We start from the raw sequence: 23,454 nt of genomic DNA, 5'->3' as shown, positions 1-23,454 counted from the left end.
ATAACAAAAGAATTGTCTTAAAAAGATAAATAATGCTCGTCTGTAATCACATCACGGCTTGAGAACGGCTGGATTTATTTAATAATATTCAAGATTTATTGTTTAAAAAGGTCCCCATTCAAGTTTCTCATATTATATTCTCTCTGCAGCAAATGTCTATATTTATATTCACAAGCATGCATAAATCAATTTATATTAAATAATCCATCGAATTAGAAAACATATATTATTGCTTTATGTATTGACCATACAATACATCTAAATATATTTTGAAATTATACAAAAACGATTCACTTATATATTTCGATTAACCTACAAATAAATTATGAGGAAGTAAATCACGTCAATTACAATATTAAATTTTATTTCTATTCTAATTTATGCGCTCACCCATAAAATTTGTGTGAACAATCGATTTTACGATTTTCCTACGACAGTTTACAAATTAGACCCTGGTTTGTTCAAAGAAGTCCGCCAAACTTTAGTACCTATGGTTCGGCGAGTGTACGTTAGGTCGTAAGTTGTGGGTTCGTGATCCAATTCCGCACAGTTTGTACCCGGTACCAACATGACCTGAACCCCGGTCGTGCTCTCCAGATCGTTTGTTATACTTTTGCGGTTCGCCAACGCTACCAGTTGTTTCGTGTACAATTGCGGACCTAGATACCGTAGGTAGCTGGGACCTTAATAATGCTCAAGTTCGTGGGAAAATGTTGCTTTATTTTTAACTGGTTTTATGCTGAATCTTTAGCGAAACCTTTTTATTTTCTCTAGCCTCTATAACTTCTCTATTTTCATATTTTTTAATAGCTTAATACGCAAAGATGAACTATTATTATATGCCGCGTAAGACCAATTACCGACTTCCAATCGTCTAGCCTTCATAATTAACTTGTTATTTATAATGCATATTTTATATCTTCGTGTTCTGCAAACAATATCGTTTGTTAACTTGTACCAATTATTCAGTCAGTATTAAAATATATTACGCACATAACATTAACTCAATGGAAGTGCCCTCTGTTCATTAAATTGAAAGCGCATTACATAGCCTTCGGAACCGCCCGAACAATATTATAAATTGAAAACAAAAGACATGCTTATAATTAAGTTATGTTATATTTTAAGTCATATTTCACTATGCGCTTATGTATACGCGTTTCTATCTTCATATCCTTTTTATTTATTTTTTAGTTGTAAAAAATATATTTTATGTCGCCGTCGGTAATAATAAATATTGATAAATTCATTAGCGAAACTTGATAAAAGAAAGAAAATAAATTCGCTCGTCTTGCGTGTCTCTCGTTGATGTCTTTTGCTTGCGTCAACCGCGGAGCTTTGAGGATTTTCCGACGCACGGACCAATTTTGACCATCGGTACATTAATACGGTGAAAATAAATTGTGATAACTTTTATTTTTATAATGCGAATAATTACTTATTTAGAATACTCATGCGTGTCCAATTAAAATTGTAAATGCGTCTATTTTTACCCAGCAAAGTACTTTATTTATAGAATCATTAAACGCAATTTGTAAGAGTTTACGGCCAGAACTTAAAAACGATGGTATAAATGATAAATCTTCTCGCAAAGGGAGCCAAACGAAGCGACTCTAAATATAGCGCAGTGCCATTATTGCTATATGCGCATCGGAGCTTATCGCTCTATACACGATTGAAGACAAGCTCGCGCGCATGAGCGCAAAAACCTTCCTATACATACCCTAACGGTACGCAATACACACTACTCATTTTTCTACGTTATCATCGATTTATTTTCCTCGGTGAACGTTTCCTGGAAACGTTATTAAATTGTACTCTTTTGTTTTAACTTCCTATATTTCTAGGTAAATCTCAACGTTAGGAAGAAAGTTTATGTGAATTTTTCTACCTCTTATAAGTATTTGTCTCATCATTAATTTTATTTGATGGATACGAAGTTTTTTACAATATATACAATATAATACAACACAATTATGTATTGTAACTTTAATGCCCATTTCTTTTACTTTCTTCATTAAATAATATAATTGCAGAGTAAGTTACTGCAGTTGTCTGTGGGTCCAGCCGACAGCCTCCATAAAATATTTAATAAACCAGTTTATTGAACAGGATCACCTGATTGCACTCAGTTGTCCAGGACTGCGAGCTCGGAAAAATAATTTCAACTACATTTTTTAAATATTTCAAAAATCTTGGGAAAATGTGAATAATATTTAAGGACATACCTTGTAAGGGCTACAGGAATTTTTTTGACAGGTAATCGTCACGTGATGTTATAGTTCAAACAAATTTCAACACGCAGTTCATGAACTTTTCACTGTTCGTATATCACAGGCGGCACAGTCCTCGGGAAGCGCACGATGGTCGCGAGTAGTGTCGCGGCCACTCTCGACGAGACACTGAACTTGCCAGAGTGCGCCCCAACGGTTATAACATAACACGTCTGACGTAACCTTAACCTTGCAAGAAGAAGAGGAACGAGCCGCCGAAGGACGGAGAGAGAGAGCGATAGTTTCGAGAGAAAGGGAGAGATGGTGCGGTCGCCGCGCTCGCCGGTCGCTCGCCGTCAGACCCCATCCTGCTTCCCATACCCGGCTGATAATGTTTATCTTTCACACTACTGTTTGATTACGTGTTTTAACTAATTGGGAAACTTATGACACTCCTCACCTATCTCAGAGAACAAATATTTGAAAATTTCTAAAAGCTTTGATAGAACCATGAACAAATACACAAACTTCCAGAAACAATGGACTTTCGAACCCCAAACGGCAAAAAAGAAGAAAGCTACCATAATAAAGTCGTCGGTGCTATCGCTCCATAATTTTCGCCTATTATCAAGGTCCACTTTGCAATTTACATAAACAAAACAAGTCGTGCGTCCATTAGTGCGCACGGTTTGTGGATCACCCGTGATTTTAACAGTTGCTCTTTATACAATGTACGTACTGTGTACATTAATGTTCTACTGTTTGCTTACTTAAAATGCATTTGTTTCCCCTTAACTGTATAGGCGGTGCATTTTTGAAAAACTAGATTACAACAGCCCTTTTTTTTGTCCCACTGCTGGGCGTCCCACGTTAATCACCACGCTTGCTCAATGCGGGATGGTGATTTCAGTCTTAAGAGTCCAGATTTCCTTCACCTTTTTATCAGCCATTGGTGTTTTAGATATACTTAGAAAGTACATACAAGCTTAGAAAAGTTGCATTGAAAAACTAGATGCAGAAAAAAAACAGCAAAAACAGCAGGCAAATGGTACATTTGAGCATTTTGAAGAATAACAATGATATAGTCCATTAATATGCTACCGCTATTGAACCACGACTCCATTATTCATGTTATCAATAACCAGACCGTTATATTTTGAATATTTAAAAATACTAGACTTGCTATATCTCGGCCGCGCGCCGCGAGCCGTGAGCCGTTGACGGGTGACGGAAACCGGTTCGGCGAACTATCCCTCCTATGAGGCGACGCGAGCAGAGCCGGCGGTCAATCGCGAGACGGTCACGAGCACGACGCCGCGAGCCGATACAGTCTACTACTACTACTGGTCTATGTACATTTTTAACTCGCGATTTTTATTGCAAATAAATTAACCTTTAATAAACTATTGTGCTTTTAAAATAACTTTTAAAGTCAGTGTATACCCCAGATCGGGTGAGTGTTGCAAAATAAAGCTTATTATGTGCATCTAGAAAAGTTATACGTGAGTACGTGACGTGTCGTAGGATGACTTGCTAATTTCATTGTGCATTCATTATGTTATTTCATGCTACGATCACGCCTTTGTTGCTGTTCTTGTGGAATATTATAACCTGTGTATCGCCATAACGCTTTTAAAAAATATATCATGTGGTATTTGACCTTACATGACCGGTGCACTTTGACCGTGTCATGAGGGCCACGCCCTACAATTATTTTTCCATATTCTTCTTTTCAAATAATTTCTTATAGTGACTACCTATTTATTAATTTCATTAACTTCATTTAAACTAGTGCTGTGCTTTGTAAATCATGCAAATACTTTCACCTTCATCACTTGCATTCAGATTACATTTTGTTAGCTGTGATTATGATTGTCACGCTGCCTAGGCTGCCTCATCTCGATGCTATCTAGTGCTTGATCACTGCTTTCCATCTAGTTAGGTAGTGAGTAAGTGGAAATCGGGATGTTGCAGTCGTGGCTGGATATAACCGGACCGTAACTAAGACGGAACGTAACGGACATTCCAGGGTTCAAGTACCTGACTACCTCCAGTGCACCTACCGTAGTGCACCTACCCTAAGTGCACCTACCTACGCGCTTGTCTACCTACGTGCCTGTGTCTACCTACGTGCCTGTGTCTACCTACGTGCCTGTGCCTACCTACGTGCCGCGCCTATCTACGTGTCCTGCATCTACCTGCGCGTCCGGCATCTACTAGCGCGCTGCACACGTACCCCGCCTGACCGCTGCCGAGCTGCCTGACTATACAGGGTAGTAGTGTTCTATGGCGGGCTAGAGCTTAACGCGTGCTCGAATATTCTAAACTCACTCCCGGCTCTGCCGATCCTTTTGTAGAATATACTTATATACTAATTTTCTAAATTACTCTTTTTATTTCCTCACCTAGTAGACTACCTACCACTAAACCTACACGTTACAGTGGCGCCCAATAAAGGTAGAATATATCGAGCCGTGTTTAGTTCTTGTTTGCTAAGCATTTTGTAGTTGTCCTGGTGTTGGTTGTCTGTCAGTTGTGTTGAATTTAATCACAGCCTACCAAATGTGAATCTACCCACATCTTTTTAATAATTTTTTTTCTCTCTAATATTTAAATTTAACCGTCCATTTTTACTTGACCTACCGTCAATATTTTTCTACCCCCAAATTTTATTTTTTTTCTTCACATTTAAATTCAAAGTTTACATACCTTAAATATATTTTCACATATGGTTAGACTGACCACAAACGTGCTGATTTTGCATCCGAATTGTTTTGTCTTTATTATTTTTGTCTTTATTTTGCAACACACTCCTTCTCTGCGGTTTTAATTTTTATCATGTCTTACCCTATTAAGTTTTTATCGCTACAAAAAGCTGAACTAGACTATGAAGTTACCGTTCGTGGTGGTACTGGGGGAGATTCGGTTAGCGAACTTCGGAAACAGATAGTTAAATTACCTCCTATATTACAAATAACAAACTTATAATTTTAATCGTATCTATTCCAAACATTAAAATCACCACACTAAACCTAAAATTACTTCTAATAGAACCCTACAAGAAAGTCACAATTTATACACTAATGAAATGAACTATTAATATAAATAAACTATTAAATTGATTAACTATAAAGAATAACTTAAACTAATTTTATCAGAATGTTACTACGGCTAGGTAAAATAATTAAAATTGTTAATACTTAAACTTCGTTGATTATGGCTAAATATATTTAATTTTAAACAAATTTTAAAAATCAACTAAAACTAAATGCACTACATGTAACTAAAACAAATACATAATATAAACTAAATAAAATAATATAAACTAAAAAACTAAACTTAATAACGTAAACTACACCCACTTACTACTACTACCCATAACTATTGCTTTTCTATTTTCACCTATTGGTCTACCCCAATAGTTTATATGATGATGGTCTACCCCATACATCATATTCCTACCATATTAAATATATTATGACTATCGGCCCTACACCGATGGTTATAAACGAAACTTGATCGTGGTTCTACCCCATAGATCCCTTCTGTATGCTAAAGGCCCTACACCTTTGGTATTCTACGGAGCGGTGCAACTCCTTAAATAAGCCTTTGCAAGAGCGGTTGATTACTCTATAAGTAAGCCTTAAAATCACAAACATAACTTATGTATTTATCCTTTCTAATATTCAATCTATCAATAATAGTTATGTGTAGTTAGTAATCGCTCGATTTCAACTTTATCCTCTACCAGCCATGACTGAACTGGGTGAGTGTTCTGTGCACTGTAAGCGGAATACTCAGGTCGAAAGGACGCTGACGCACAGATGTCTAGTGTGATGTCGGCTATTTAATGTAAGGAAAAATGGAAGGTGAGGGATGATTACATTATGAATGAAGACGAATGAAAGAGAAACTCAGATCAGTTGTTAGCAAGAGCGAAAGCAGCGGATTTTTCCTAGGAAAAATCCTACGCTAAAAAGGGGGGTACTGTAACGTTGTACGTTATATTTTGAATATTTAAAAATACTAGACTTGCTATATCTCGGCCGCGCGCCGCGAGCCGTGAGCCGTTGACGGGTGACGGAAACCGGTTCGGCGAACTATCCCTCCTATGAGGCGACGCGAGCAGAGCCGGCGGTCAATCGCGAGACGGTCACGAGCACGACGCCGCGAGCCGATACAGTCTACTACTACTACTGGTCTATGTACATTTTTAACTCGCGATTTTTATTGCAAATAAATTAACCTTTAATAAACTATTGTGCTTTTAAAATAACTTTTAAAGTCAGTGTATACCCCAGATCGGGTGAGTGTTGCAAAATAAAGCTTATTATGTGCATCTAGAAAAGTTATACGTGAGTACGTGACGTGTCGTAGGATGACTTGCTAATTTCATTGTGCATTCATTATGTTATTTCATGCTACGATCACGCCTTTGTTGCTGTTCTTGTGGAATATTATAACCTGTGTATCGCCATAACGCTTTTAAAAAATATATCATGTGGTATTTGACCTTACATGACCGGTGCACTTTGACCGTGTCATGAGGGCCACGCCCTACAATTATTTTTCCATATTCTTCTTTTCAAATAATTTCTTATAGTGACTACCTATTTATTAATTTCATTAACTTCATTTAAACTAGTGCTGTGCTTTGTAAATCATGCAAATACTTTCACCTTCATCACTTGCATTCAGATTACATTTTGTTAGCTGTGATTATGATTGTCACGCTGCCTAGGCTGCCTCATCTCGATGCTATCTAGTGCTTGATCACTGCTTTCCATCTAGTTAGGTAGTGAGTAAGTGGAAATCGGGATGTTGCAGTCGTGGCTGGATATAACCGGACCGTAACTAAGACGGAACGTAACGGACATTCCAGGGTTCAAGTACCTGACTACCTCCAGTGCACCTACCGTAGTGCACCTACCCTAAGTGCACCTACCTACGCGCTTGTCTACCTACGTGCCTGTGTCTACCTACGTGCCTGTGTCTACCTACGTGCCTGTGCCTACCTACGTGCCGCGCCTATCTACGTGTCCTGCATCTACCTGCGCGTCCGGCATCTACTAGCGCGCTGCACACGTACCCCGCCTGACCGCTGCCGAGCTGCCTGACTATACAGGGTAGTAGTGTTCTATGGCGGGCTAGAGCTTAACGCGTGCTCGAATATTCTAAACTCACTCCCGGCTCTGCCGATCCTTTTGTAGAATATACTTATATACTAATTTTCTAAATTACTCTTTTTATTTCCTCACCTAGTAGACTACCTACCACTAAACCTACACGTTACACCAGCCAAGGATCAGTCGGTCACATCTATCTACAGCCAAAGGTCCCCTAATCGTAACGGTAATCTGAATCGCATTTCTATACTTAGTTAAGTATCTGCATATTTACATACCACTTTGTTTCTTTGGAGTTGTCAGCCTTAGAGAATAGCCAACTGGATATGCCATTGGCACAAGATAGGAAAAAAACTTTCCGAGCCGACGGCCAACCTCCAAAAGTGGAAGGCCAGCAGAAGGAGATGATACGCAATCCTCCTACTTTAGAGGTGTGGTTCATCATCATTATCATCAGCCGGTCACTATCCAACTGCAGGGCACTTGCCTCTTCTCGTACAGAGAAGGATTGGCGTGCCAATCACACTTGTATATAAAACGTGCTTGACTTTGTTAATTTGATCCTGTGTGTACATAACAATGTTATCCAAAATACATGGATGAGTTATGACTATTTGTTACATTGCCTCGCCTCGCTATTTCAATTGGCAGACTTTTTGCATAGAGAGCTGTGATTATGATGGTTCCAGTTTTTTAAATGCTCTAAGTTGTCAACGAAGGACAGAATTATTGCGCCACATAATAATAGTTATAGACCTGACCCAAGGTTAGAAAACTAGTTTGCATTTCTAGGAATGAGTCTCATGTGAAAACTTATAGAGACAATGAGTGGCGTGTCTAATTATAAGGGACGTGCGAGTAAGCACACGCAGTAGCCTTAGGCCGGATGGAGGCTTTGCTTATGGAAAATTGTAACTTACTTCTAAGTAGGAGATGAAGTTATTTAGATTTAAAGATCGTCAATAAGCGAAGGTACATCCCTAACTTTTGAAGTCAAGGAAGTCGACAGGAAGCATTGAAATTTCTGTCAAATAGTGTGACTGTTATATTCTAAGATTTGAGATGGTGACGGTGGTCTACATAAAATCCGAACCCAAAATTCCACCGTAAGAAGGACACTTTGCACTTTCACTCAGAAAATCAAATCAAGAACCTTATAACCAACAGCTGGTTTATTAACCACAAAAGCAATGAAAAGTTTGCACATAAACGTAATAGTTCCAGTATAAACCGCACATGATCCCATTTCCGTTAGTTGATTATGCGAGTAGAGTACATAGTTGGTTAAAGGAAAGTCGATACTCTTCTATCCTAATGGATTAACCATTAGGACTGTATCAACTTTCATCGAAGCCTAAAGGTCTGGGCATGCAGATAACAAAAACTCGCATCAAAATCAAATATCTGAGGGCACGGCAGTGCCCCAGCCAAGACTCGAGCAAAGCGGGCACGGCCGTACCATCTTTTCTCGAAGCGTTTCGCGGCTTTTTCAGCCCCCTGTATCTTCCATGTGAATAAAGCTAGGAGTTTAGGTTTTCGATGACCAAGAGTAAGTATTAGAACAAGCTCAGTCTCAAAATTACAAGACATTTGAATAAATAGTTTACGAGCTATGAGCGATCAAACTTACACCATTTTGTCACTGACTCACTGACCGATCATCAAAAGTCTAAGGTACTTCTAGCAAACTTAGAACCTTCAAATTTGGCACCAAGATAGGTTATTAGCTACATATAAAGGGAAAATTATAAAAACCTTAAAACTTAATAAAAAAATAGGAAACAAATTTATATTTGCGGTTTTTCAAGAACATTGTGTATGAATTTTGACTGCATTGATAACTTTGTTATTTATTTATGTACAAAATGTTACTATTTGTTTTATTGTTACGTAGTGTGGTGTATTGTTATTATGTTTAAGCTAGGTTAAAATGAAATGAATAATGATAAAATCTTTCATATTAATGCAGTGCGACAAATACTGCATGCTCCCACGATAGATGGCGTTGTCCTGGTCTAAATCGCGCTATGGTTTCGTTATATAGCTTAGTATAAGTAGTACTAAAAAAAAAAAAACAAATTTCATGTGATAGCGCCATCTACCTCTGAAATAAATCTCTTTCATTCTTAAAGATATTCGATTCAAAAATTCGACAATTTTGAAATTTTTTAGTTTATTTTAAAAAAATGTTGTGTACTTATTTAGTTAGTTGCATGTAAGTTAATTTAATTTGTTATACCTATACTTAGAGAAGAAAGAGACCTACAAAAAATAAATTAGATCCCACCAAAAACATTAAATGTAAAAAAAAGCCAATCCTCTACGCAATTCCTCCACCGTAAAAAGTTTTGAGATCGCATAGAAGCCAAGTCCTGTTCAACTTTATTTGTAATAATAAATCAATATTTTGTGACTATATCAATAGTTTTGTTCACATTACAATAATATTGTCTTGGCCGTGAGCACAAGTTAAAAGTCGCTCCTTGAAATAATGTGTAAATACCATTGAATTGATAAATTCTATATGGACATGATTTTACGATTGGACTGATTATGGACTGATTGGAATTTGAGATCACCATGGACTAAACATAAGCCATAGTACATGTGCAGTTCATTGATGTTGGATGATACTGACTGACGGTCATTTAATAACAATTAAATAAACTAAAAGTATTTAATTCTGTAATATTAAACTTCATGTTTGACTTTCCCCTCTCCAAAATATGCTGTATTATATTTGTAGTTTATTGTGCTCATGGCCAAGTCAATATTATTGTAATGTGAACAAAACTATTGATATAGTCACAAAATATTGATTTATTATTACAAATAAAGTTGAACAGGACTTGGCTTCTATGCGATCTCAAAACTTTTTACGGTGGAGGAATTGCGTAGAGGATTGGCTTTTTTTTACATTTAATGTTTTTGGTGGGATTTAATATAATAAGCAGACATAATAAGGCTATAGTCATCAAATAAATACTTAGAAGTTAACACCTGAACATAAGCTTCAACGGAACTTAAAAAACTTTCCCAGATATGCCAGCTTTTTATAAATCCCATGACAGAAGAAAAATTGCGCGTCATGCTACTCTATAATTTAAGTTTTATGTGAAAAGAATCATTAAAATCGTTGAATAATCAACACTCCCCACACAGTATATTTATTCTGACATTATAGTATGAGTCATATTTTATTACTGCACGGTCTATAATAGAAACAGGTGAACAAACTAAGTGATTTTGTCATATTTCACAGTGCTTTTAGCTGTTTAGCTTAATGACCTACAATGCTGCTTGTTGAATAAGTAATGTAAAGAGTTCAATTGTTACTCAAATTGCTCAATCTTTTACTCTCGTCTTCACATTCGTGAATGAAAATGTAAAAGCATTTCGCTTTCAAATGGAACAATCGCAACGTTTTGCCTAATGACATGTGCCAAAGAAAAGATTATGTCGACGACCTCCACTTTCTAAGACGTCTGAACTTGAAAACTGTTTATTTAATTATTTTTTATTTACATTTCTCTCTTGACTTTTCAGTTTCATTGATTTCTTTTTTGAATATTTAACTTTCACGTGATTTGCTTTAGTCAAATTGGGCCTTTTAAGTGGCTTAAGTGTGGAAAAACCATTTAAGCGTCATCACACAGAAAATGTGGGTTGTTATGTTTCGACTAACATATAACAATGAAGTACCTATAAATGTATTTAAATACATCTTAAGGATGTTCCGTAATTTGTAACAGGGAATTATGATTGACTGACATAAATACGCCCAACGTAAGTTCAATGATCTAGCAAGAAATAAAATGACGAAGTACGATTATTTTTAACATCAAATGATACCTCAGGTCACCGTCAAATTAGTAGAAGGTATTATCAGTAGAAGTTAAATTGAAAGAAGGAATCGTAGCTGTCGTTGTACCTTATCTTTGCGTAAATGTGAACTGATCTCGAAGTTGGAATGTAAACGGGAAAAGGAATAGTGGACCGAATACTTCCACGAACGTTTCCCTCAATAGCCTTGACAATATTGTTATATTTGCAAAATATTACGTACTTCAGACATGGGCGTGGAACAACAAAAGTATGTTACCATGGAAGCTATGGTAGCAACACCCACACAAGGATTATAACAATAAATTAGACTAAGCCTACTTTTGTCAAAAGTTTGTTTAAAAGCACTTTATGTAGATGAACTTCTCAGATAACTCAGAGATGAGCCATCTAGATTGGTATCTAGATGGTTCATCTTTTAGCTATTTAGTGTTGCAGTAAGATAAAATCAAGTTCACGTCATAGAACATCCGACTTCATTCGTCACTTGACGTGATCCACGACGTCAGGTATTTAGCGTGGTCTAGCCATCAATTGATGTGAAATTGTGCATCTACAGGATCATTCTTTTTACCGTAATCGTGAGCTCATAATCTTCATTAGTGCAGCCGATTCATCATGGTTTCACATCAATTCATCAAGTTTCCTCTTTGTCAATTATTACATCATAAAAGAATGTTCCCAAGACTATCTGTAGTTTGTTATGCTTCACATCATATTTCCCGTCTGAGTGCCTATTACGCTCCGGGATATGATGCTACTCACTCATTTATTGGCCGATGATTCGTATCTCATTGTTTATTACGATATGCTTTTACAAGTAAGATGAGATAACTCCAAATAATTAAGAACAGCTATTATGAACATGCATGCGTTGTGCAATAAATCTCTCGTTTTATGATACCGGAAGTCTGAGCTTTTTATTGTGTAATATTTATTAATAACTTTAGCCCAGGTAGCTTGCCTAGCTACTGTACATTTGCATTATGCAAGATGAAAAACGCAAATATATAGTCTAAACAATTTATGGCAACCAATAAACCAAATAACTTAAATTTCCATGCAATAATTCAGATAAAATCGATTTGTTTCTTTAATCGATTTTCATCCATAACATATTACTTTGATTAAAATTGAAAGTGCATGTTGTTTCTAACAAAGAACGAATAAAAAACAACCCTAAAATAAAAACTGCAATAAAAGGTTCGATCGCTTCAAACATCTGATCTCATCACACGTTTAATCTATCGGCTCGTAAAATAAACGGTAAAACGGCCATAGTTTTACAACATTTCAAATAGATAAATAATTGAATTTCTCATATTATTATTTTGCACGTAAGTTAATTAGTGGAACGTTTTTATCGGTTCGTTTCCTAGTAGTGGCAATCAGTTGCTTTGTGCCAGCTGCTATATTAAGTTCACTATTTCATGTTAGACACGCCTGTAGAGCCGATGCCGTGCTAATGTTTTACTCTCCGCTTTTATTCCCTTAATATTTCTCGTGGTAGCTTTGAAAGCATTTAAACTTGCTGCCTTAATAAAGTGCTGTATAACCGAGACAGATTTGATTAAGTTAAATTCCGGTTTACACGGTAGTCTTCTACTATATTATGTTATTGTGAAAATATTTTCATTATTTTCGACTGTCAACAGTATTAGACGTTAATATTGTATGATATGTTTTCAAACAGATTTATAACTGCTCCAGCCTCTACTCTTGTCATGTATAAAGTGAGCTTTTTTTAAAATGTCTTAATTTTTTAATACTTTAAGTTTTATTTATTGAAACTGACTGTCATCATATCTTACAGTTTATTTAGTTTCCCGTTTAAAATATCGTTGATCCCATGACATTTCGCGTGAGAAATAAATTGACCAAAATACAAATATATTGTTTCATATTCACCATTTTTACGGTTATTCTAGAAAGGTATTTTACGTATAACATACATACAAACCTGTTTACAAAAATATATTTTGAATTTCTACACATTTTCTTCTATGTCGTAAAACGTGAGCTATCATTTTAGGTTATAAATTGCTTGTTCATATGTTGCAGATGAAAATAAAAATTTGCAAAGTATATTAATTGATACTTAAAAATTCATTTAATTACCTAAATGTATTTTTGGTTTTATTGAAACATTACTGAGTATTTTTAATATTCGCCTCATAAAGCTTTGCAAATAAGACATGTTTTAATGTGCATATAATATAAATTGGCTCGCAACCGGTTAGATCAACTGATACAATGTAGACGTTCAGGCTTATAATCATAACTAACAACCTAGCAGTTTTGTGGAGTAAAATTAAGTGTCCCTATTGAGCTGAACCGGGCTGTAACACGAATTGTTACATCCTTGCAGAATCTTAGCGTTATTATGTAGCTTAACAATGTTGCTACATATTTGTTCCCATTGTACAGTGGCTCTTTTGCATAACAGCCTCCAAGAATCATGAAAATGTGAAATTCCTTATGAATTATGCTGTTATCCCGGGGTTCGATACTGTAGCATATCATTTTTCAATAAACATGGCCCTTCATGGCCGTAGCGTAACATAATTTACCAATTAATGAGAAGAAGTGGACAGATTTATTATGAACTGCACGTCGTTAGTGCATTACTATGGTGTTTGGGAATCCTTTGTCCAGATATAGGTTATTACGTGCTACAACAGAATTTCTATCAATAAAGATAAAACAAGTATTCTTTGAGAAGAATTATTCAATCCGGGAGCGGCTTTCACGTATATACACCAGTCTTAGCTGAATTTAAGACAGTACAAATACAACATATTTTATTTAGAATGGTGTGATGCGTATTAATTTATTTTAAAGAAACAAAAATACAGACGATGTTGAAAAAGGTTCAATAAAAAAAATTAAGACGGCAATGTAGACTATGCGCAAAGATTAAACCCCGCCTGATCAGCATTGCTTGTCAGTCCGTCCCCCTTTACTAATTATTTTAAATATCTTGCATGGACTTCGAGTCCTATAGAGAAAAAGGAATAGTAATTACACATCAGATGTCGTATTTTCTGATTGCGATCCAAATCCAATTAAGGTAAAAAGACAGATTTTTAATTATGAGAACTTTCTCCATTACCTTATTCAAAATGAAGTAGAGTATACCATAGATATCTCGGAAATTAGAATTGAGTACTTGATAAATGCGCCTTAACCAGTGTTGACAACATTTTCAAAATTCACACCGCGAACATTTTGAGCAGGAACATATTCCCATAACTCTTCGGCAATCTCTCCGGTCCATCGAGTATGCGGCCGTGCTTTACATTTTGTGTTTGTTCAAACATTTACAATCGTCGCTCGCGGTCTGACAGTTAGAAATCTTACCCAGAACCTCATATTATATATGAAACTCTCGTATCCTTCACAACTTTTTCTTGTTCTCATTTTCTTTTTAATTTATGCATACCTTTTCCTTGATGGAGTCGGTTTTCACACGCTCGAAGATTACGTCGAGTCTGATCTTAATCAACGGTCGCGGATTTTTTATGACTTCTTTATGAACCAGGAAATATTCTAGGCTCTAAAGTACGCATAGATGCAAAATGTAGAACGTATCTTTTTATCTCAACTGTAATCATATACGTGTGTTGAACAAATGGAATACATTTCTTTGAGAGATAATTAATATTAAGTATACCTTTGAAATATGACCGCTTTTAGAGGCTCATATTAAATCTTTTTTGTGTTCAAGAAGTGTTTGAATACGAAAGGTTTAATTCATGAACGCATCAATCTTCCACTGGCCGAGTTGGGCGTAATTACTTGTTTATCCACGATGAATTATTGATATTTGATAAGAATTAGCTGGGTACATGTCTTTAATTGATTTACAACTGGTTATAAAAAGTTATAAAACAAATTGGTGTTCATAAAATGAACTGTAAAAATATAGATTCAAAGATTTTTTTACAAAACTTTTCAATTAATCAATGTTTTATTAGAATGCTTAATGTGCGTGATTGCCTTTAGTGTCCCTTTGACTTAGTTAGAGGTATAACTACTGGCTTTCCCTTCGTTTCCAAATCTTGGCTTTTAATTTTTTTTATATTTGCTGTGTAATATTTCGCTATTTAGGATTCATTGAAAAACCAGGTATAAATCTACTCGACATCTATCGACAATTATATGAAACGAGTCGACCTAGTTACGTACTCTTAACCTAGAGAAACATAATTATTTCCGTTATTTACAGCCCACTATCCGCATTACAATTGAATTTCCATACGTAAAGTCATCTTCGTCAAGTTTTATTACAAACATAATGAATAGCACCTATCATGTTCGAAACTCATCCCAGTGAAATTATTCTGACGGCCCACAGATTATAGGAATTACCGACACAAAAGCTTTCAAACACTCACATTATATTTAATATCTTACACAATTACTTCAGTTGTCTTTCATAATCGCTTTTGCCCGGAGCTCGTCCTCTCGGGAGTACTTATATCGCTACGAAAACCTGCGCCATGTTCCCCGTCAATTGTAATTACTGTACACAGATCATTTTTCTGAGTTTGACGTCCTAAACAAGGCATCTGAAATAGATTTCTAGGAATCATGTTCCTTGAATAAATTATGTTCGCTTCAAAATAAAACATCGCATGAGCAGGTGTGTTAGACTAATCTTTACACCTTTATAAATGTTGCGTTTGAGCTAACAAATGTCTGATACTCTGATAACGCGATTTTAGATCAAATGTATTGTAGTAACATTAATATAAAGAATCTTATAAAAATCTCCAATTTACCAAGTTCACATGAGAAATATTTAACGCACGCAAGCTTCACAGCGTTAAAATTGCCTCCATGCCTTTCCAATTCCTTCTACAAGTTATGTTTGAACTGTGTAGGTGTACCCAATCAGATTTGAGTCTGATCAAAAATTAACCAAAACGAAATTGCTTCAACTCAACAAAAAGGAATAGTTTTGATAACTTGCATTATTACCCAACAAAACGCGCACGTTAAGTGGTCATTAAAGTCTTGAAGTCAGCAATTGCATTTTCCGATGCGAAGTGAAGCTCCATACGCGGTCATGAAAAGGACACAATTATTATCGTCAATATCAGTCCTCAAACGATTTCTGCTAATCGTGATCCAGAGGTAGGTTATCAAGAAAAGTAATAAAAAATATTATTAGCAATACGTCCACGACGCCTGACTTTACTTCGAGAAATACGTCTCTATTAGATAATGTACGCACGATTTCTTACATAAAACATATATCATAACTACAGATTACTAAATGATATCTAAGATCTTCTTCCGCAAGACTAAACAAATACATATATAATTTCACAGCAGCAATTTGCGCACGCATGTATTGAAGTCAGTAAAATGCTCAGTAAACTTAAGGACATTATTTCGTTATTCAAAGTGCCGCCATGTCCTGTAGTGGACCTTAGGGCTGTAAATCCTAGCAGTCAACAATTAGAAGGACAATTAACCAACTAGTTTAGGCCTCAGGGCACGCTTATCTTACGGCTTCGAAACTTTGTTTGTTTTAAATATGACGCGAGAAGCAATCACTGAAGCCGACTTAATAGCATGTATTAAATAATCATGCAACAAATTATTTTACTGCACTTTTTACTGTTACATGCAATTAAGTATCATGTTACCCATATCAGATAATTTGGTCCTCGAAGATATGTCGTTAATGAATTAGTAAATATTCCTTTTAAAATTGAAATCGTAAATGTATTTGTTGTAATTGAAATAAGATTATAGGTATTCAATTCACTCAGATATGAATCCAGTTTTCTTGTTGGAGCAGAACTTTACTTTCCAGCAACCTCGTTGACTCGGTGGGGGAAGCAATCGTTTCACGTCATAAATATCGCCCGTATATTTGTGCCACGTCGTAAACCGAAGTAAATTGACATAATAGTTAATACAACTATTTATTTCAAACAAGTATATTACCGTGAAAATCGCGCTGTTAGAGCTAGGCCACAATTTAAATGCACATATTATTATTGCGCCCATTCTTATTTTACGACTATTGTCAACTCGCCAAGTATATTTGTCGATAGATATCGGCGTACTAGTTTATATATGTAAATGTATTTTTGTTCATACAATACCCGTTTCAGAGTCAATTTACACGGTGTCTCTGTGACACCCTGTGCATGTGGACATTTGAATGAACATCATTCAAGGCGTATCGTTAGCAAAGTTGAATATCCATAAATCTAAAATAGACGCTTCACATCACGTTTAATGAGTGCATGTGTACCAATACTTTTTTTCTAATTTCTTCCATTTGGTTCTATATGCGACATGTGACAGCCTTGTTTACAATGTTTGGGCAGGTGTAGGAAGTAATTGCCGTAAACGTCTAGGATTAGCGGTAATTTTATAACACAACGCGACATAAATATTTATTGTCTCAAAAGCTGACTCAGAGAATCCTGTTGAAAGTCTTCTTACTTGATACGACTGTGGAAATACATATCAGTTTCACTTTTCCCTCATCTATAAATGGTGATATTCGTATCACGATTGGGGTCGCGCGTGCTAACTGTCTCGACATGTGTGCAAAACTGATTTTCCCCGCTGGCTTCTGAAAACTAAAACTCTTTTAAACTATGTAGGTTGTATTATATGAAAATATCCCCCCCTGGGGCTCTAAGCGCCTTCCGTTTTGTAATTGACACTGTGAATTCAAAACTGACTCGTGAACATAAATTTATCTGGTGGCGCCACTCGCCTGACATAATAATATCGTGAAAATATCCCGAGCTCTGGAGATTAGTCGTTATAGAGATAATTAATGCTATAGCCCTACGGTTGTTCAGTTCAGTATTTCTGCAGTGGTTATTCAAACAGTAGGAACTGAATGTGTAATAAACGACAGGAAGACGAACTAAGCTTTACGAGCTAAGATGTATGTCCAATTGGCAGTTAAAACATTTTAACGGCATATTGCTTTAGAATTGAAATTAAAATGGCGGATATTAGTCTTGGCTGTTTAAGTATAGGAATTAATTAGTGGTGCTGTGGAATAATTTCTCATTAATTTCAACACGGGCATAGAAACCCCGCGCGGCATTTCCATGCTTTGTAAGTGGAGGCTTGAAGCTGAATTACCATATGCTGGCCATATATCACGCGGCCGCGGTACTCGCTGCTTTATGTTCGCGCCTCAACCTCCAAGAAAAAAAAATATATTAAATTAACTTTCTCTTGGATATTAATTTCTGCTTCTTAATATATTTTTATAGGTGAAAAATAGCCCAGCAGTCATAATATACATGAAGGGTGTATATCAATTTGGCTTGGGAAGTAATAGAAAAACTTTATACCTTATCTAATTATTTGCTTTCTATTATCTTTTATATGACTTCGTTTCTCCGTTCTGGGTATAAACTAACCAATTAAGTTCTGCTCACTTGGTTTATAGTTTAATTGCTTTTATTTAATCAAACTATCTCGAACCCTACTAACGAGTTTTCCTGACACAGGGTTGATAGTGAAATAAATAAAACAAGTGACTAGTTCTTTGACCTATACTAAACAATATTACCTACAAAAAGGATTTCTTAACAGTAATTTATGCTTAAAATCAATTTTGAACTTTATTGGAAACTATTTTGATGCTGAATAGAAAATAAACTTGACAAATAGTCCTTACTATCGTTATATGACTCATTTTACGCCGTACACTTCCGCTCCATACATTTTAACATAATCCCCTGTTGGCCTTCATAAATTTATCATTTTATAGCTAATAATGCGCATCTCATACGGTATCAAAGTCATTAATATGTCTTAATACAGTTTTTTTCCCCGCAGGTAAGTTAAACGTTCGTGAAGCAGTTTTAAGTCCCGGCCGACTAGTACAATATTATGGCGGAATGCTTACTCGTAAGTCTCCAGCTTTTTTACATATTTGTACTGTCGATTATCGTTTTGTATTGAATTTGATTATACAATTACATACATAGCATGGTCATCTACCATTCACCCTTCGGAGAAATAAAATGACGAGGCTTAAAAGCTTACGCTTATAAATATTTCAAACCTAAAATACCGTATTTTCAGTGAGTCAACACAATTCTATGTAATGTTCTTCGAAATAACTCGTGTTTCTAGTTAAATAAGACTATTATGAAATAAGCATTAAGCTCTTACATTAAGTTACCGCGTGCCTGACATCACATGTACAAATTAATTACGCCATTTAAACGCTATAATAATAACGTCGGAACTCAACTGCGCGGTTAATAGTTTGTCACGATTATAACGAGAGAGATAGTATCCGTAGTGCGATATTAACAGACAGTTGCGATTCTCACGCTGCGCACTCCACATCGGCGTGTATCACTTCCTCCGGGTGTGCACACTCACGGGCTGTTATCTGAGTAACGCGCGCCGTTATACTTCGGACACTAACACACTGAGCTAGACAAATTCACTCCACTTTCCATTTTTCACAGGTCATTTTCTTGTACACGCAGACGATGTGAGTGCAGGTGGTTCGCGGAACAAGATGTAGACCGCCAAGGCTGCCTTCCACATCACCCACTTTTTACTCGTTATAAATCTTGTTGATATAAAATAAACCTTCACACGTCGTGTAACATAACATTCTACGAAACTCTCGACATACACTTGCCTACTTACGGAAATTACCGTTTGAAAACTGAAACAATACGGACGTCGGCTTGTGATGGCGTCGATGTAGAAACTTTATACGAATGCAAAATGTAGACGCAAACTAGATACGAGCAGTTAGAGGATATTTATTGTCAATATCAACGTCAGTCAGTTTATCGCCTCCTTACGCATCCTAAGTTTGCCTGTTTATCGCTTTACAACCTGCGTCAAATCGCGTATTTCTGCTTCTCTCGCCTTACTTGGGGTTGAATCGCAGGGACGTCGCTTGTGTGATAATGGTGCCAGTGTCCGAGTGTCGACACTAATCCGGGTTCTCCTCGACATGGCACCGAAATAAAAGAAAGCTTGAGATGTCGCCCGGCCGCCACACTTTATGTTCACAAACAACTTTATGACTCATTCACGAAATCAATCTGATTGTTATTTAGCAGTTAACTGATTTGAAAATAACGTTACAAAATTTTTGGCTCTCAAATTAAATTGATTTTGATTAGCGTACATAATTTAATTAAAAACTTGAAATAGCATGCAAAAAAAGATAAAATTTATTTAACTTATCAGAAAAATAATGTCTTCGATCCTTTCATAATGAACGGAAACAGATATAGAAATAGATGCATAGTTGATATAGGAGTTTATTTTGCCATAAACGATGAAAATATAAATAAAAGTGAAATATATACTTTTGAATAAAATAGCTCGGTGAGCAAGAAATATAATAAAGTTTATAAACGTGTTCATTACTTTCGTATGTTATTAACACTTCATCATCATTAAGGGGTTATTTATACGCTTCACAGAACAAACGATCAATCGTCGATGTAAATTGTATTTGCAGAACATTATCCCAACGGAATAAAGAACTGTCACCCGTTATACTAATAATGGGACAGACACCGCCACTATTTGTATTTTTAAATTAAACTGGGACAAGCCGGTCTACGCATATTTATTCACAAACTTAACCCGATAAATTTTATTGTTTGCATTAATATACCAGTCATTTTAAAATTACGATCTCAATATTATCTGCAGTTTTAATAGTGACTTAACGGCTGTTTATAAGTCAAATTAAGTTACTTTGTTTCACCGACTTGATGAGTTGCTTTTAATATGTCCTCTAATAATCCTTAATCTACAGATAATAGCTTGGAGTTTGTCATCGCATAAATATTTAAATGAACCCCCATATATGTACGAAGGCAATAGCAATAAAAGTCGCCATGGTATTAAACCAGTGAAATACCATAATTTGCTTATGTACAGTTACTTGTTGAATTTCTAATTTGGGATTAAGGAATAGGTCATAGAATCTAGTTTATTTTGCATGTTATTTAATACAAACCAATCAAGATAATATTGGCATGTGTCATGTGCACCGGCTTATCATATGACCTAAGTTAAAAAGCACTATTAAGGAAGTGGGCTGTTGTAGTGCTTGTAAACTAGTCCTGCATCCTGAGTGCGCCAATGCTCAATTCTGATCCGTAACAGTAAGATAATAAAGCTTAATTTCGTTTGAATTGCAATCAAGCCAATGCAGTTAGTGTTGTTATTAGGATTTGTGACTACCGCTTTTAAAAATTACAAGTTTGAAAGATGAACATTTTATGACGCTTCTTCTTCGTATAATTTATACCTATGTAGGCTCCTCCTAGAACAAGTATATCATAGTTAACTTCCAGGCTTATTCCTTTCTAACCTCTAGTTAAAGTATCTGCCGTAATTTATTATTCAATTAAATTAACCAAATAGCACCGTTATTAATATAATGTAACTACTAGTAGGTAATATTAGGTGTGATAAGTTGCAAGTTAGTATGAAGCCGATAATTATTATGATGATTTACAAAATTCCATTACCTATAATGGTGTGGTTTTCAGTACCTAACAACTATCTTATAATTTTGATATAAGACTAAGTAAATAAACACTAACATTTGTAAATATATCTAACATCTACGTTGCTTTTAATCTGCACCCACATATTTTGTCAAGTCTGCAAATAAACAATATGCAAATGATGTGCGTGGCGCATAAAATTAAGCGATCTTATTAGTGAATCTATGATACATAACAGTAAAACTACCTACTTTTTTCGTAATTAAGGATTAGATACAAAAATAACGTTTTATGGAGTAATAGGAAACGCTAAAAATATGGGCTATTAACAGTTTTATCGATATTGAAAGCACTTTATTAAAAGTCATCATCGATTTGCCTTTAATATTATTCATACTTATTTTAAATACGAGCTAGAAAGTAGGTAGAAATATTTTAGGTGTACCGAATTTGTGCAGGTGCCAATTACTCCATTTCGATAGTGTTCACAGTTCAATGGCAGGTAATAATAGAAATCAATCTAGTATAAGGAGAGCAGTGGGCAAAAAAACCGCTAACCGAACTTGGTGGTAGAACGTCGACTCATTCATTACTGGGAAGCCGTGCGGTTTAGTTATTTAATGAAACGTTACTTCAACACTGACAGACCACATCAAAAACGGCATACATCAACCGCATCATGTTTTGGAGATATAACTTGTCTTTCATTTGCATTGCGAAGTCTTCAATATTGGCTTTAAAGAAAGTGAGTTATTGTCCATAAAATTAAATAGAAAATACATCGTTTTTCCTAAATTTTTCCAACGCCTTTTGAAAACCAACTAGTTTTCCTCAAGCTTATATTGAACGTAAGAAAAATAAACGCGTCAATGCTGGTCAAGGTGACGGGAGGCGACCGGCGCGTCTCGGGGCGCTGCACGACGAACAACGAACTGTCCACTGCGTCCACCGCTGACGAATGTCAATGGCACGCCGGCACCGTTACTCGATCTCGCGTCCGCCAAATTAATTCGCCGATGGAAATCCGTACAACGATTGATTCCTACATTGAATAACTTAATGAGTAACTTGTTGCTGTTGCGCCTGACTTCCTTATCGGACATCTTATCCCCGAAACCTCTATATCCTACACACATCGCTTACCACTAAATCAAATAAGCCTGTCATTATTCACTGTACAAAAAATGTTATTACTCTCATTGTCTAACTGTAGAGATCATCACGGTCAAAGACACCAAAACAACTGGCCGCACACAAATGCTATGCGCCCCGCGCTAATACAGAAGTGATGTAGGTACATAACAACTCATTGATATAGAGAACTGGAGCTGAAAGCCGGTAATGAGAACGTTCTACATTTCAATAACATCTTTTGAATTTTTATCGGTGGAAGCTCGTTAATCTACTGACTTGTCTGAGACCTCATGCTGCTATGCGTTAAATACCATTTGCATGGCTCGGTTGGACGCAAAAAGCACAAAAAATACATTTTTTCCCAGTCAGCACTCATCTTTATAAATAAAAAATATTAGATGGCTGTCGATCGGCGATCAGGCGCCACACTTTTACTTGCATAGATCGCGATGTCTTGCCTTCGCTCTGATTTATATCTCACACACTTAGCTCTTCTACTCTTATTCATTTTATACACTTCTATTTAATTATAGCTCTTTTCATTTGCTTGTATTTGTATTTTCCCCAGCTAACTCTTTAAGTAAGTATAATGCGACGCATTGGTTTGCTCCGGAAACATTAAGCTAGTTCATGCCATTC

At 35.9% G+C, this 23,454-nt stretch overlaps 2 protein-coding genes and 1 long non-coding RNA gene across 4 annotated transcripts in view; 2 read left to right on the top strand and 1 right to left on the bottom strand.

The window, feature by feature from the left end:
- LOC124634271 overlaps positions 1 to 2,407 on the bottom strand; it is a 53,905-nt gene extending 51,498 nt beyond the window's left edge. The window contains exon 1 of the mRNA XM_047169743.1: positions 2,229 to 2,407. The gene's annotated coding sequence lies outside the window, so the exon portion shown is untranslated. The remainder of the gene's footprint in view (positions 1 to 2,228) is intronic.
- Positions 1 to 23,454, top strand: part of LOC124634273 (autophagy-related protein 16-1) — a 153,623-nt gene that overhangs the window by 67,766 nt on the left and 62,403 nt on the right. The window lies entirely within an intron of this gene.
- Positions 3,368 to 7,450, top strand: LOC124634276. Its single transcript, XR_006984839.1, has 3 exons — positions 3,368 to 3,666; positions 4,243 to 6,519; positions 7,096 to 7,450. It is a non-coding gene; the product is annotated as an uncharacterized LOC124634276 (long non-coding RNA).

This window comes from Helicoverpa zea, chromosome 11, assembly GCF_022581195.2.
Source record: "Helicoverpa zea isolate HzStark_Cry1AcR chromosome 11, ilHelZeax1.1, whole genome shotgun sequence".
NCBI classification, from domain to species: Eukaryota; Metazoa; Arthropoda; class Insecta; order Lepidoptera; family Noctuidae; genus Helicoverpa; species Helicoverpa zea.
This window is presented reverse-complemented; position numbering and strand designations above follow the sequence as displayed.